Below are 15,373 nucleotides of genomic sequence, written 5' to 3' on the forward strand. Positions count from 1 at the left end.
GCATTTCCTAGGACGTTTTGCCAGGGAGGTCTGTGCCAGTGCTGTGCAAGTGTTTTTCACAGCATTAGGCTAAATCTAGCTAAGCAAATCCTTTTTGGCCTCTTGCAGTGTGTGTTAGTCAGTGGAGTAGCATATCTGTGTTGCAAGCTACACCACCTGTGTATAGAATACAATTAATTTTACTGCACCTAGCCAAGTAAAACCTTATGGGCATAGCATCATTCTATTAGGCCATCTATACTAAGCTCCACCAGCTTGCAAATTACTAATAGTTTTTATCTGCATCCAGCTCGGAAAATAATTTTGGTCTTGTAGCAGTGTGTGGGACTTATTCTTAGTCCATCTATAATAAGCTCCTCCAGCTTAAAAATTACAAATAATTTTTATCTACATCTAGCTCGGAAAATAATTTTGGGCTTGTAGCAATGTGTGGGACTTATTCTTAGTCCATCTATACTAAGCTCCTCCAGCTTGCAAATTACAAATAATTTTAACTGCATCTAGCTCATAAAATAATTTTGGGCTTGTAGCAATGTGTGGGACTTATTCTTAGTCCATCTTTACTAAGCTCCTCCAGCTTGCAAATTACAAATAATTGTTATCTGCATCTAGCTCGGAAAATAATTTTGGGCTTGTAGCAGTGTGTGGGACTTATCATTAGTCCATCTATACTAAGCTCCTTCAGCTTGCAAATTGCAAATAATTTTTATCTGCATCTAGCTCGGAAAATAATTTTGGGCTTGTAGCAGTGTGTGGGACTTATTCTTAGTCCATCTATACTAGCTCCTCCAGCTTGCAAATTACAAATAATTTTTAACTGCATCTAGGTCGGAAAATAATTTTGGGCTTGTAGCAGTGTGTGGGACTTATTCTTAGTCCATCTATACTAAGCTCCTCCAGCTTGCAAATTTCAAATAATTTTTATCTGCATCTAGCTCGGAAAATAATTTTGGGCTTGTAGCAGTGTGTGGGACTTATTCTTAGTCCATCTATACTAAGCTCCTCCAGCTTGCAAATTACGAATAATTTTTATCTGCATCTAGCTCGGAAAATAATTTTGGGCTTGTAGCAGTGTGTGGGACTTATTTTTAGTCCATTTATACTAAGCTCCTCCAGCTTGCAAATTACAAATATTTTATATCTGCATCTAGCTTGGAAAATAATTTTGGGATTGTAGCAGTGTGTGGGACTTATTCTTAGTCCATCTATACTAAGCTCCTCCAGCTTGCAAATTACAAATAATTTTTATCTGCATCTAGCTCGGAAAATAATTTTGGGCTTGTAGCAGTGTGTGGGACTTATTCTTAATCCATCTATACTAAGCTCCTCCAGCTTGCAAATTACGAATAATTTTTATCTGCATCTAGCTCGGAAAATAATTTTGGGTTTGTAGCAGTGTGTGGGACTTACTCTTAGTCTATCTCTACTAAGCTCCTCCAGCTTGCAAATTACAAATAATTCTTATCTGCATCTAGCTCGGAAAATAATTTTGGGCTTGTAGCAGTGTGTGGGACTTATTTTTAGTCCATCTATACTAAGTTCCACCAGCTTGCAAATTACAAATAATTTTTATCTGCATCTAGCTCGGAAAATAATTTTGGGCTTGTAGCAGTGTGTGGGACTTATTCTTAGTCCATCTATACAAGCTCCTCCAGCTTGCAAAGTACAAATAATTTTTATCTGCATCTAGCTCGGAAAATAATTTTGGGCTTGTAGCAGTGTGTGGGACTTATTCTTAGTCCATCTATACTAAGCTACTCCAGCTTGCAAATTACAAATAATTTTTAACTGCATCTAGCTCGGAAAATTAGTTTGGGCTTGTAGCAGTGTGTGGTACTTATTCTTAGTCCATCTATACTAAGCTCCTCCAGCTTGCAAATTAGAAATAATTATTAACTGCATCTAGCTCGGAAAATAATTTTGGGCTTGTAGCAGTGTGTGGGACTTATTCTTAGTCCATCTATACTAAGCTCCTCCAGCTTGCAAATTACAAATAATTTTTATCTGCATCTAGCTCGGAAAATAATTTTGGGCTTGTAGCAGTGTGTGGGACTTATTTTTAGTCCATTTATACTAAGCTCCTCCAGCTTGCAAATTACAAATATTTTATATCTGCATCTAGCTTGGAAAATAATTTTGGGATTGTAGCAGTGTGTGGGACTTATTCTTAGTCCATCTATACTAAGCTCCTCCTGCTTGCAAATTGCAAATATTTTTTATCTGCATCTAGCTCGGAAAATTTTTTTGGCTTGTAGCAGTGTGTGGGACTTATTCTTAGCCCATCTGTACTTAGCTCCTCCAGCTTGCAAATTACTAATATTTTTTATATGCATTTAGCTCGGAAAATAATTTTGGGCTTGTAGCAGTGTGTGGGACTTATTCTTAGTCCATCTATACTAAGCTCCTCCAGCTTGCAAATTTCAAATAATTTTTATCTGCATTTAGCTCGGAAAATAATTTTGGGCTTGTAGCAGTGTGTGGGACTTATTCTTAGTCCATCTATACTAAGCTCCTCCAGCTTGCAAATTACGAATAATTTTTATCTGCATCTAGCTCGGAAAATAATTTTGGGCTTGTAGCAGTGTGTGGGACTTATTTTTAGTCCATTTATACTAAGCTCCTCCAGCTTGCAAATTACAAATATTTTATATCTGCATCTAGCTTGGAAAATAATTTTGGGATTGTAGCAGTGTGTGGGACTTATTCTTAGTCCATCTATACTAAGCTCCTCCTGCTTGCAAATTGCAAATATTTTTTATCTGCATCTAGCTCGGAAAAAAATTTTGGGCTTGTAGCAGTGTGTGGGACTTATTCTTAGTCCATCTATACTAAGCTCCTCCATCTTGCAAATTACAAATAATTTTTATCTGCATCTAGCTCGGAAAATAATTTTGGGCTTGTAGCAGTGTGTGGGACTTATTCTTAATCCATCTATACTAAGCTCCTCCAGCTTGCAAATTACGAATAATTTTTACCTGCATCTAGCTCGGAAAATAATTTTGGGCTTGTAGCAGTGTGTGGGACTTACTCTTAGTCCATCTCTACTAAGCTCCTCCAGCTTGCAAATTACAAATAATTATTATCTGCATCTAGCTCGGAAAATAATTTTGGGCTTGTAGCAGTGTGTGGGACTTATTTTTAGTCCATCTATACTAAGTTCCACCAGCTTGCAAATTACAAATAATTTTTATCTGCATCTAGCTCGGAAAATAATTTTGGGCTTGTAGCAGTGTGGGACTTATTCTTAGTCCATCTATACTAAGCTCCTCCAGCTTGCAAATTAGAAATAATTATTAACTGCCTCTAGCTCGGAAAATAATTTTGGGCTTGTAGCAGTGTGTGGGACTTATTCTTAGTCCATCTATACTAAGCTCCTCCAGCTTGCAAATTACAAATAATTTTTATCTGCATCTAGCTCGGAAAATAATTTTGGGCTTGTAGCAGTGTGTGGGACTTATTCTTATTCCATCTATACTAAGCTCCTCCAGCTTGCAAAATTAAAAATATATTTTATCTGCATCTAGCTCGGAAAATAATTTTGGGCTTGTAGCAGTGTGTGGGACTTATTTTTAGTCCATTTATACTAAGCTCCTCCAGCTTGCAAATTACAAATATTTTATATCTGCATCTAGCTTGGAAAATAATTTTGGGATTGTAGCAGTGTGTGGGACTTATTCTTAGTCCATCTATACTAAGCTCCTCCTGCTTGCAAATTGCAAATATTTTTTATCTGCATCTAGCTCGGAAAAAATTTTTGGGCTTGTAGCAGTGTGTGGGACTTATTCTTAGCCCATCTGGACTTAGCTCCTCCAGCTTGCAAATTACTAATATTTTTTATATGCATCTAGCTCGGAAAATAATTTTGGGCTTGTAGCAGTGTGTGGGACTTATTCTTAGTCCATCTATACTAAGCTCCTCCAGCTTGCAAATTTCAAATAATTTTTATGTGCATCTAGCTCGGAAAATAATTTTGGGCTTGTAGCAGTGTGTGGGACTTATTCTTAGTCCATCTATACTAAGCTCCTCCAGCTTGCAAATTACGAATAATTTTTATCTGCATCTAGCTCGGAAAATAATTTTGGGCTTGTAGCAGTGTGTGGGACTTATTTTTAGTCCATTTATACTAAGCTCCTCCAGCTTGCAAATTACAAATATTTTATATCTGCATCTAGCTTGGAAAATAATTTTGGGATTGTAGCAGTGTGTGGGACTTATTCTTAGTCCATCTATACTAAGCTCCTCCTGCTTGCAAATTGCAAATATTTTTTATCTGCATCTAGCTCGGAAAAAAATTTTGGGCTTGTAGCAGTGTGTGGGACTTATTCTTAGTCCATCTATACTAAGCTCCTCCAGCTTGCAAATTACAAATAATTTTTATCTGCATCTAGCTCGGAAAATAATTTTGGGCTTGTAGCAGTGTGTGGGACTTATTCTTAATCCATCTATACTAAGCTCCTCCAGCTTGCAAATTACGAATAATTTTTATCTGCATCTAGCTCGGAAAATAATTTTGGGCTTGTAGCAGTGTGTGGGACTTACTCTTAGTCCATCTCTACTAAGCTCCTCCAGCTTGCAAATTACAAATAATTCTTATCTGCATCTAGCTCCGAAAATAATTTTGGGCTTGTAGCAGTGTGTGGGACTTATTTTTAGTCCATCTATACTAAGTTCCACCAGCTTGCAAATTACAAATAATTTTTATCTGCATCTAGCTCGGAAAATAATTTTGGGCTTGTAGCAGTGTGTGGGACTTATTCTTAGTCCATCTATACTAGCTCCTCCAGCTTGCAAAGTACAAATAATTTTTATCTGCATCTAGCTCGGAAAATAATTTTGGGCCTGTAGCAGTGTGTGGGACTTATTCTTAGTCCATCTATACTAAGCTACTCCAGCTTGCAAATTACAAATAATTTTTAACTGCATCTAGCTCGGAAAATTAGTTTGGGCTTGTAGCAGTGTGTGGGACTTATTCTTAGTCCATCTATACTAAGCTCCTCCAGCTTGCAAATTAGAAATAATTATTAACTGCATCTAGCTCGGAAAATAATTTTGGGCTTGTAGCAGTGTGTGGGACTTATTCTTAGTCCATCTATACTAAGCTCCTCCAGCTTGCAAATTACAAATAATTTTTATCTGCATCTAGCTCAGAAAATAATTTTGGGCTTGTAGCAGTGTGTGGGACTTATTCTTATTCCATCTATACTAAGCTCCTCCAGCTTGCAAAATTAAAAATATATTTTATCTGCATCTAGCTCGGAAAATAATTTTGGGCTTGTAGCAGTGTGTGGGACTTATTCTTAGTCCATCTATAATAAGCTCCTCCAGATTGCAAATTACAAATATTTTTTATCTGCATCTAGCGCGGAAAATAATTTTGGGCTTGTAGCAGTGTGTGGGACTTATTCTTCGTCCATCTATACTAAGCTCCTCCAGCTTGCAAATTACAAATAATTTTTAACTGCATCTAGCTCGGAAAATAATTTTGGGCTTGTAGCAGTGTGTGGGACTTATTCTTAGTCCATCTATACTAAGCTCCTCCAGCTTGCAAATTAGCAATAATTTTTAACTGCATCTAGCTCGGAAAATAATTTTGGGCTTGTAGCAGTGTGTGGGACTTATTCTTAGTCCATCTATACTAAGCTCCTCCAGCTTGCAAATTAGAAATAATTTTTATCTGCATCTAGCTCGGAAAATAATTTTGGGCTTGTATTAGTGTGTGGGACTTATTGTTATTCCATCTATACTAAGCTCCTCCAGCTTGCAAATTACAAATATTTTTTATCTGCATGTAGCTCGGAAAATAATTTTGGGCTTGTAGCAGTGTGTGGGACTTATTCTTAGTCCATCTATACTAAGCTCCTCCAGCTTGCAAATTACAAATATTTTTTATCTGCATCTAGCGCGGAAAATAATTTTGGGCTTGTAGCAGTGTGTGGGACTTATGCTTCGTCCATCTATACTAAGCTCCTCCAGCTTGCAAATTACAAATAATTTTTATCTGAATCTAGCTCGGAAAATAATTTTGGGCTTGTAGCAGTGTGTGGGACTTATTCTTAGTCCATCTATAGTAAGCTCCTCCAGCTTGCAAATTACAAATAATTTTTATCTGCATCTAGCTCGGAAAATAATTTTGAGCTTGTAGCAGTGTGTGGGACTTAGCATTAGTCCATCTATACTAAGCTCCTCCAGCTTGCAAATTACAAATATTTTTTATCTGCCTCTAGCGCGGAAAATAATTTTTGGCTTGAAGCAGTGTGTGGGACTTATTCTTCGTCCATCTATACTAAGCTCCTCCAGCTTGCAAATTACAAATATTTTTTATCTGCATCTAGCTCGGAAAATAATTTTGGGCTTGTAGCAGTGTGTGGGACTTATTCTTAGTCCATCTATACTAAGCTCCCCCAGCTTGCAAATTACAAATATTTTTTATCTGCATCTAGCGCGGAAAATAATTTTGGGCTTGTAGCAGTGTGTGGGACTTATTCTTAGTCCATCTATACTAAGCTCCTCCAGCTTGCAAATTACAAATATTTTTTATCTGCATCTAGCGCGGAAAATAATTTTGGGCTTGTAGCAGTGTGTGGGACTTATTCTTCGTCCATCTATACTAAGCTCCTCCAGCTTGCAAATTACAAATAATTTTTAACTGCATCTAGCTCGGAAAATAATTTTGAGCTTGTAGCAGTGTGTGGGACTTATTCTTAGTCCATCTATACTAAGCTCCTCCAGCTTGCAAATTAGAAATAATTTTTAACTGCATCTAGCTCGGAAAATAATTTTGGGCTTGTAGCAGTGTGTGGGACTTATTCTTATTCCATCTATACTAAGCTCCTCCAGCTTGCAAAATTAAAAATATATTTTATCTGCATCTAGCTCGGAAAATAATTTTGGGCTTGTAGCAGTGTGTGGGACTTATTTTTAGTCCATTTATACTAAGCTCCTCCAGCTTGCAAATTACAAATATTTTATATCTGCATCTAGCTTGGAAAATAATTTTGGGATTGTAGCAGTGTGTGGGACTTATTCTTAGTCCATCTATACTAAGCTCCTCCTGCTTGCAAATTGCAAATATTTTTTATCTGCATCTAGCTCGGAAACAATTTTTGGGCTTGTAGCAGTGTGTGGGACTTATTCTTAGCCCATCTGGACTTAGCTCCTCCAGCTTGCAAATTACTAATATTTTTTATATGCATCTAGCTCGGAAAATAATTTTGGGCTTGTAGCAGTGTGTGGGACTTATTCTTAGTCCATCTATACTAAGCTCCTCCAGCTTGCAAATTTCAAATAATTTTTATCTGCATCTAGCTCGGAAAATAATTTTGGGCTTGTAGCAGTGTGTGGGACTTATTCTTAGTCCATCTATACTAAGCTCCTCCAGCTTGCAAATTACGAATAATTTTTATCTGCATCTAGCTCGGAAAATAATTTTGGGCTTGTAGCAGTGTGTGGGACTTATTTTTAGTCCATTTATACTAAGCTCCTCCAGCTTGCAAATTACAAATATTTTATATCTGCATCTAGCTTGGAAAATAATTTTGGGATTGTAGCAGTGTGTGGGACTTATTCTTAGTCCATCTATACTAAGCTCCTCCTGCTTGCAAATTGCAAATATTTTTTATCTGCATCTAGCTCGGAAAAAAATTTTGGGCTTGTAGCAGTGTGTGGGACTTATTCTTAGTCCATCTATACTAAGCTCCTCCAGCTTGCAAATTACAAATAATTTTTATCTGCATCTAGCTCGGAAATTAATTTTGGGCTTGTAGCAGTGTGTGGGACTTATTCTTAATCCATCTATACTAAGCTCCTCCAGCTTGCAAATTACGAATAATTTTTATCTGCATCTAGCTCGGAAAATAATTTTGGGCTTGTAGCAGTGTGTGGGACTTACTCTTAGTCCATCTCTACTAAGCTCCTCCAGCTTGCAAATTACAAATAATTCTTATCTGCATCTAGCTCGGAAAATAATTTTGGGCTTGTAGCAGTGTGTGGGACTTATTCTTAGTCCATCTATAATAAGCTCCTCCAGCTTGCAAATTACAAATATTTTTTATCTGCATCTAGCGCGGAAAATAATTTTGGGCTTGTAGCAGTGTGTGGGACTTATTCTTCGTCCATCTATACTAAGCTCCTCCAGCTTGCAAATTAGCAATAATTTTTAACTGCATCTAGCTCGGAAAATAATTTTGGGCTTGTAGCAGTGTGTGGGACTTATTCTTAGTCCATCTATACTAAGCTCCTCCAGCTTGCAAATTAGAAATAATTTTTATCTGCATCTAGCTCGGAAAATAATTTTGGGCTTGTATTAGTGTGTGGGACTTATTGTTATTCCATCTATACTAAGCTCCTCCAGCTTGCAAATTACAAATATTTTTTATCTGCATGTAGCTCGGAAAATAATTTTGGGCTTGTAGCAGTGTGTGGGACTTATTCTTAGTCCATCTATACTAAGCTCCTCCAGCTTGCAAATTACAAATATTTTTTATCTGCATCTAGCGCGGAAAATAATTTTGGGCTTGTAGCAGTGTGTGGGACTTATGCTTCGTCCATCTATACTAAGCTCCTCCAGCTTGCAAATTACAAATAATTTTTATCTGAATCTAGCTCGGAAAATAATTTTGGGCTTGTAGCAGTGTGTGGGACTTATTCTTAGTCCATCTATCGTAAGCTCCTCCAGCTTGCAAACTACAAATAATTTTTATCTGCATCTAGCTCGGAAAATAATTTTGAGCTTGTAGCAGTGTGTGGGACTTAGCATTTGTCCATCTATACTAAGCTCCTCCAGCTTGCAAATTACAAATATTTTTTATCTGCCTCTAGCGCGGAAAATAATTTTGGGCTTGAAGCAGTGTGTGGTACTTATTCTTCGTCCATCTATACTAAGCTCCTCCAGCTTGCAAATTACAAATATTTTTTATCTGCATCTAGCTCAGAAAATAATTTTGGGCTTGTAGCAGTGTGTGGGACTTATTCTTAGTCCATCTATACTAAGCTCCCCCAGCTTGCAAATTACAAATATTTTTTATCTGCATCTAGCTCGGAAAATAATTTTGGGCTTGTAGCAGTGTGTGGGACTTATTCTTAGTCCATCTATACTAAGCTCCTCCAGCTTGCAAATTACAAATATTTTTTATCTGCATCTAGCGCGGAAAATAATTTTGGGCTTGTAGCAGTGTGTGGGACTTATTCTTCGTCCATCTATACCAAGCTCCTCCAGCTTGCAAATTACAAATAATTTTTAACTGCATCTAGCTCGGAAAATAATTTTGAGCTTGTAGCAGTGTGTGGGACTTATTCTTAGTCCATCTATACTAAGCTCCTCCAGCTTGCAAATTAGAAATAATTTTTAACTGCATCTAGCTCGGAAAATAATTTTGGGCTTGTAGCAGTGTGTGGGACTTATTCTTAGTCCATCTATACTAAGCTCCTCCAGCTTGCAAATTAGAAATAATTTTTATCTGCATCTAGCTCGGAAAATAATTTTGGGCTTGTATTAGTGTGTGGGACTTATTCTTATTCCATCTATACTAAGCTCCTCCAGCTTGCAAATTACAAATATTTTTTATCTGCATCTAGCTCGGAAAATAATTTTGGGCTTGTAGCAGTGTGTGGGACTTAGCATTAGTCCATCTATACTAAGCTCCTTAAGCTTGCAAATTACAAATAATTTTTATCTGCATCTAGCTCGGAAAATAATTTTGGGCTTGTAGCAGTGTGTGGGACTTATTCTTCGTCCATCTATACTAAGCTCCTCCAGCTTGCAAATTACAAATAATTTTTAACTGCATCTAGCTCGTAAAATAATTTTGGGCTTGTAGCAGTGTGTGGGACTTATTCTTAGTCCATCTATACTAAGCTCCTCCAGCTTGCAAATTACAAATAATTTTTATCTGCATCTAGCTCGGAAAATAATTTTGGGCTTGTAGCAGTGTGTGGGACTTATTCTTATTCCATCTATACTAAGCTCCTGCAGCTTGCAAATTACAATTATATTTTTTTTCTGCATCTAGCTCGGAAAATAATTTTGGGCTTGGAGCAGTGTGTGGGACTTATTCTTAGTCCATCTATACTAAGCTCCTCCAGCTTGCAAATTACAAATATTTTTTTTCTGCATCTAGCGTGGAAAATAATTTTGGGTTTGTAGCAGTGTGTGGGACTTATTCTTAGTCCATCTATACTAAGCTCCTCCAGCTTGCAAATTACAAATAATTTTTATCTGCATCTAGCTCAGAAAATAATTTTGGGCTTCTGGCAGTGTGTGGGACTTATTCTTAGTCCATCTTTACTAAGCTACTCCAGCTTGCAAATTACAAATAATTTTTATCTGCATCTAGCTCGGAAAATAATTTTGGACTTGTAGCAGTGTGTGGGACTTATTCTTAGTCCATCTATACTAAGCTCCTCCAGCTTGCAAATTACAAATAATTTTTATCTGCATCTAGCTCGGAAAATAATTTTGGGCTTGTAGCAGTGTGTGGGACTTATTCTTAGTCCATCTATGCTAAGCTCCTCCAGCTTGCAAATTACAAATAATTTTTAACTGCATCTAGCTCGGAAAACAATTTTGAGCTTGTAGCAGTGTGTGGGACTTATTCTTAGTCCATCTATACTAAGCTCCTCCAGCTTGCAAATTACAAATAATTTTTAACTGCATCTAGCTCGGAAAATAATTTTGGGCTTGTAGCAGTGTGTGGGACTTATTTTTAGTCCATCTATACTAAGCTCCTCCAGCTTGCAAATTAGAAATAATTAATAACTGCATCTAGCTCGGAAAATACTTTTGGGCTTGTAGCAGTGTGTGGGACTTATTCTTCGTCCATCTATACTAAGCTCCTCCAGCTTGCAAATTACAAATATTTTTTATCTGAATCCAGCTTGGAAAATAATTTTGGGCTTGTAGCAGTGTGTGGGACTTATTCTTAGTCCATCTATACTAAGCTCCTCCAGCTTGCAAATTACAAATAATTTTCAACTGCATCTAGCTTGGAAAATAATTTTGGGCTTGTAGCAGTGTGTGGGACTTATTCTTAGTCCATCTATACTAATCTCCTCCAGCTTGCAAATTACAAATATTTTTTTTCTGCATGTAGCGTGGAAAATAATTTTGGGCTTGTAGCAGTGTGTGGGACTTATTCTTTGTCCATCTATACTAAGCTCCTCCAGCTTGCAAATTACAAATAATTTTTATCTGAATCCAGCTTGGAAAATAATTTTGGGCCTGTAGCAGTGTGTGGGACTTATTCTTAGTCCATCTATACTAAGCTCCTCCAGCTTGCAAATTACAAATAATTTTTATCTGCATCTAGCTCAGAAAATAATTTTGGGCTTGTAGCAGTGTGTGGGACTTATTCTTAGTCCATCTTTACTAAGTTACTCCAGCTTGCAAATTACAAATAATTTTTATCTGCATCTAGTTTGGAAAATAATTTTGGGCTTGTAGCAGTGTGTGGGACTTATTCTTAGTCCATCTATACTAAGCTCGTCCAGCTTGCAAATTACAAATAATTTTTATCTGCATCTAGCTCGGTAAATAATTTTGGGCTTGTAGCAGTGTGTGGGACTTATTCTTAGTCCATCTATACTAAGCTCCTCCAGCTTGCAAATTACAAATAATTTTTAACTGCATCTAGCTCGGAAAACAATTTTGGGCTTGTAGCAGTGTGTGGGACTTATTCATAGTCCATCTATACTAAGCTCCTCCAGCTTGCAAATTACAAATAATTTTTAACTGCATCTAGCTCGGAAAACAATTTTGGGCTTGTAGCAGTGTGTGGGACTTATTCTTAGTCCATCTATACTAAGCTCCTCCAGCTTGCAAATTACAAATAATTTTTAACTGCATCTAGCTCAGAAAATAATTTTGGGCTTGTAGCAGTGTGTGGGACTTATTCTTAGTCCATCTATGCTAAGCTCCTCCAGCTTGCAAATTACAAATAATTTTTAACTGCATCTAGCTCGGAAAACAATTTTGAGCTTGTAGCAGTGTGTGGGACTTATTCTTAGTCCATCTATACTAAGCTCCTCCAGCTTGCAAATTACAAATAATTTTTAACTGCATCTAGCTCGGAAAATAATTTTGGGCTTGTAGCAGTGTGTGGGACTTATTTTTAGTCCATCTATACTAAGCTCCTCCAGCTTGCAAATTAGAAATAATTAATAACTGCATCTAGCTCGGAAAATACTTTTGGGCTTGTAGCAGTGTGTGGGACTTATTCTTCGTCCATCTATACTAAGCTCCTCCAGCTTGCAAATTACAAATATTTTTTATCTGAATCCAGCTTGGAAAATAATTTTGGGCTTGTAGCAGTGTGTGGGACTTATTCTTAGTCCATCTATACTAAGCTCCTCCAGCTTGCAAATTACAAATAATTTTCAACTGCATCTAGCTTGGAAAATAATTTTGGGCTTGTAGCAGTGTGTGGGACTTATTCTTAGTCCATCTATACTAATCTCCTCCAGCTTGCAAATTACAAATATTTTTTTTCTGCATGTAGCGTGGAAAATAATTTTGGGCTTGTAGCAGTGTGTGGGACTTATTCTTTGTCCATCTATACTAAGCTCCTCCAGCTTGCAAATTACAAATAATTTTTATCTGAATCCAGCTTGGAAAATAATTTTGGGCCTGTAGCAGTGTGTGGGACTTATTCTTAGTCCATCTATACTAAGCTCCTCCAGCTTGCAAATTACAAATAATTTTTATCTGCATCTAGCTCAGAAAATAATTTTGGGCTTGTAGCAGTGTGTGGGACTTATTCTTAGTCCATCTTTACTAAGTTACTCCAGCTTGCAAATTACAAATAATTTTTATCTGCATCTAGTTTGGAAAATAATTTTGGGCTTGTAGCAGTGTGTGGGACTTATTCTTAGTCCATCTATACTAAGCTCGTCCAGCTTGCAAATTACAAATAATTTTTATCTGCATCTAGCTCGGAAAACAATTTTGGGCTTGTAGCAGTGTGTGGGACTTATTCATAGTCCATCTATACTAAGCTCCTCCAGCTTGCAAATTACAAATAATTTTTAACTGCATCTAGCTCGGAAAACAATTTTGGGCTTGTAGCAGTGTGTGGGACTTATTCTTAGTCCATCTATACTAAGCTCCTCCAGCTTGCAAATTACAAATAATTTTTAACTGCATCTAGCTCAGAAAATAATTTTGGGCTTGTAGCAGTGTGTGGGACTTATTTTTAGTCTATCTATACTAAGCTCCTCCAGCTTGCAAATTACAAATAATTTTTATCTGCATCTAGCTCGGAAAATAATTTTGGGCTTGTAGCAGTGTGTGGGACTTATTCTTAGTCCATCTATACTAAGCTCCTCCAGCTTGCAAATTACAAATAATTTTAATCTGCATCTAGCTCGGAAAATAATTTTGGGCTTGTAGCAGTGTGTGGGACTTATTCTTAGTCCATCTATACTAAGCTCCTCCAGCTTGCAAATTACAAATAATTTTTATCTGCTTCCAGCTCGGAAAATAATTTGGGGCTTGTAGCAGTGTGTGGGACATATTCTTAGTCCATCTATACTAAGCTCCACCAGCTTGCAAATTACAAATAATTTTTATCTGCATCTAGCTCGGAAAATAATTTTGGGCTTGTAGCAGTGTGTGGGACTTATTCTTATTCCATCTATACTAAGCACCTCCAGCTTGCAAAATTAAAAATATATTTTATCTGCATCTAGCTCGGAAAATAATTTTGGGCTTGTAGCAGTGTGTGGGACTTATTCTTAGTCCATCTATAATAAGCTCCTCCAGCTTGCAAATTACAAATATTTTTTATCTGCATCTAGCGCGGAAAATAATTTTGGGCTTGTAGCAGTGTGTGGGACTTATTCTTCGTCCATCTATACTAAGCTCCTCCAGCTTGCAAATTACAAATAATTTTTAACTGCATCTAGCTCGGAAAATAATTTTGGGCTTGTAGCAGTGTGTGGGACTTATTCTTAGTCCATCTATACTAAGCTCCTCCAGCTTGCAAATTAGCAATAATTTTTAACTGCATCTAGCTCGGAAAATAATTTTGGGCTTGTAGCAGTGTGTGGGACTTATTCTTAGTCCATCTATACTAAGCTCCTCCAGCTTGCAAATTAGAAATAATTTTTATCTGCATCTAGCTCGGAAAATAATTTTGGGCTTGTATTAGTGTGTGGGACTTATTGTTATTCCATCTATACTAAGCTCCTCCAGCTTGCAAATTACAAATATTTTTTATCTGCATGTAGCTCGGAAAATAATTTTGGGCTTGTAGCAGTGTGTGGGACTTATTCTTAGTCCATCTATACTAAGCTCCTCCAGCTTGCAAATTACAAATATTTTTTATCTGCATCTAGCGCGGAAAATAATTTTGGGCTTGTAGCAGTGTGTGGGACTTATGCTTCGTCCATCTATACTAAGCTCCTCCAGCTTGCAAATTACAAATAATTTTTATCTGAATCTAGCTCGGAAAATAATTTTGGGCTTGTAGCAGTGTGTGGGACTTATTCTTAGTCCATCTATAGTAAGCTCCTCCAGCTTGCAAATTACAAATAATTTTTATCTGCATCTAGCTCGGAAAATAATTTTGAGCTTGTAGCAGTGTGTGGGACTTAGCATTTGTCCATCTATACTAAGCTCCTCCAGCTTGCAAATTACAAATATTTTTTATCTGCATCTAGCGCGGAAAATAATTTTGGGCTTGTAGCAGTGTGTGGGACTTATGCTTCGTCCATCTATACTAAGCTCCTCCAGCTTGCAAATTACAAATAATTTTTATCTGAATCTAGCTCGGAAAATAATTTTGGGCTTGTAGCAGTGTGTGGGACTTATTCTTAGTCCATCTATACTAAGCTCCTCCAGCTTGCAAATTACAAATAATTTTTATCTGCATCTAGCTCGGAAAATAATCTTGAGCTTGTAGCAGTGTGTGGGACTTAGCATTAGTCCATCTATACTAAGCTCCTCCAGCTTGCAAATTACAAATATTTTTTATCTGCCTCTAGCGCGGAAAATAATTTTGGGCTTGAAGCAGTGTGTGGGACTTATTCTTCGTCCATCTATACTAAGCTCCTCCAGCTTGCAAATTACAAATATTTTTTATCTGCATCTAGCTCGGAAAATAATTTTGGGCTTGTAGCAGTGTGTGGGACTTATTCTTAGTCCATCTATACTAAGCTCCTTCAGCTTGCAAATTACAAATATTTTTTATCTGCATCTAGCGCGGAAAATAATTTTGGGCTTGTAGCAGTGTGTGGGACTTATTCTTCGTCCATCTATACTAAGCTCCTCCAGCTTGCAAATTACAAATAATTTTTAACTGCATCTAGCTCGGAAAATAATTTTGAGCTTGTAGCAGTGTGTGGGACTTATTCTTAGTCCATCTATACTAAGCTCCTCCAG

The sequence above is a fragment of the Phyllobates terribilis genome, unplaced genomic scaffold (assembly GCF_046119375.1).
Source record: "Phyllobates terribilis strain yellow unplaced genomic scaffold, ASM4611937v1 Scaffold_1__5_contigs__length_1240528914, whole genome shotgun sequence".
In the NCBI taxonomy this organism is placed as follows: Eukaryota; Metazoa; Chordata; class Amphibia; order Anura; family Dendrobatidae; genus Phyllobates; species Phyllobates terribilis.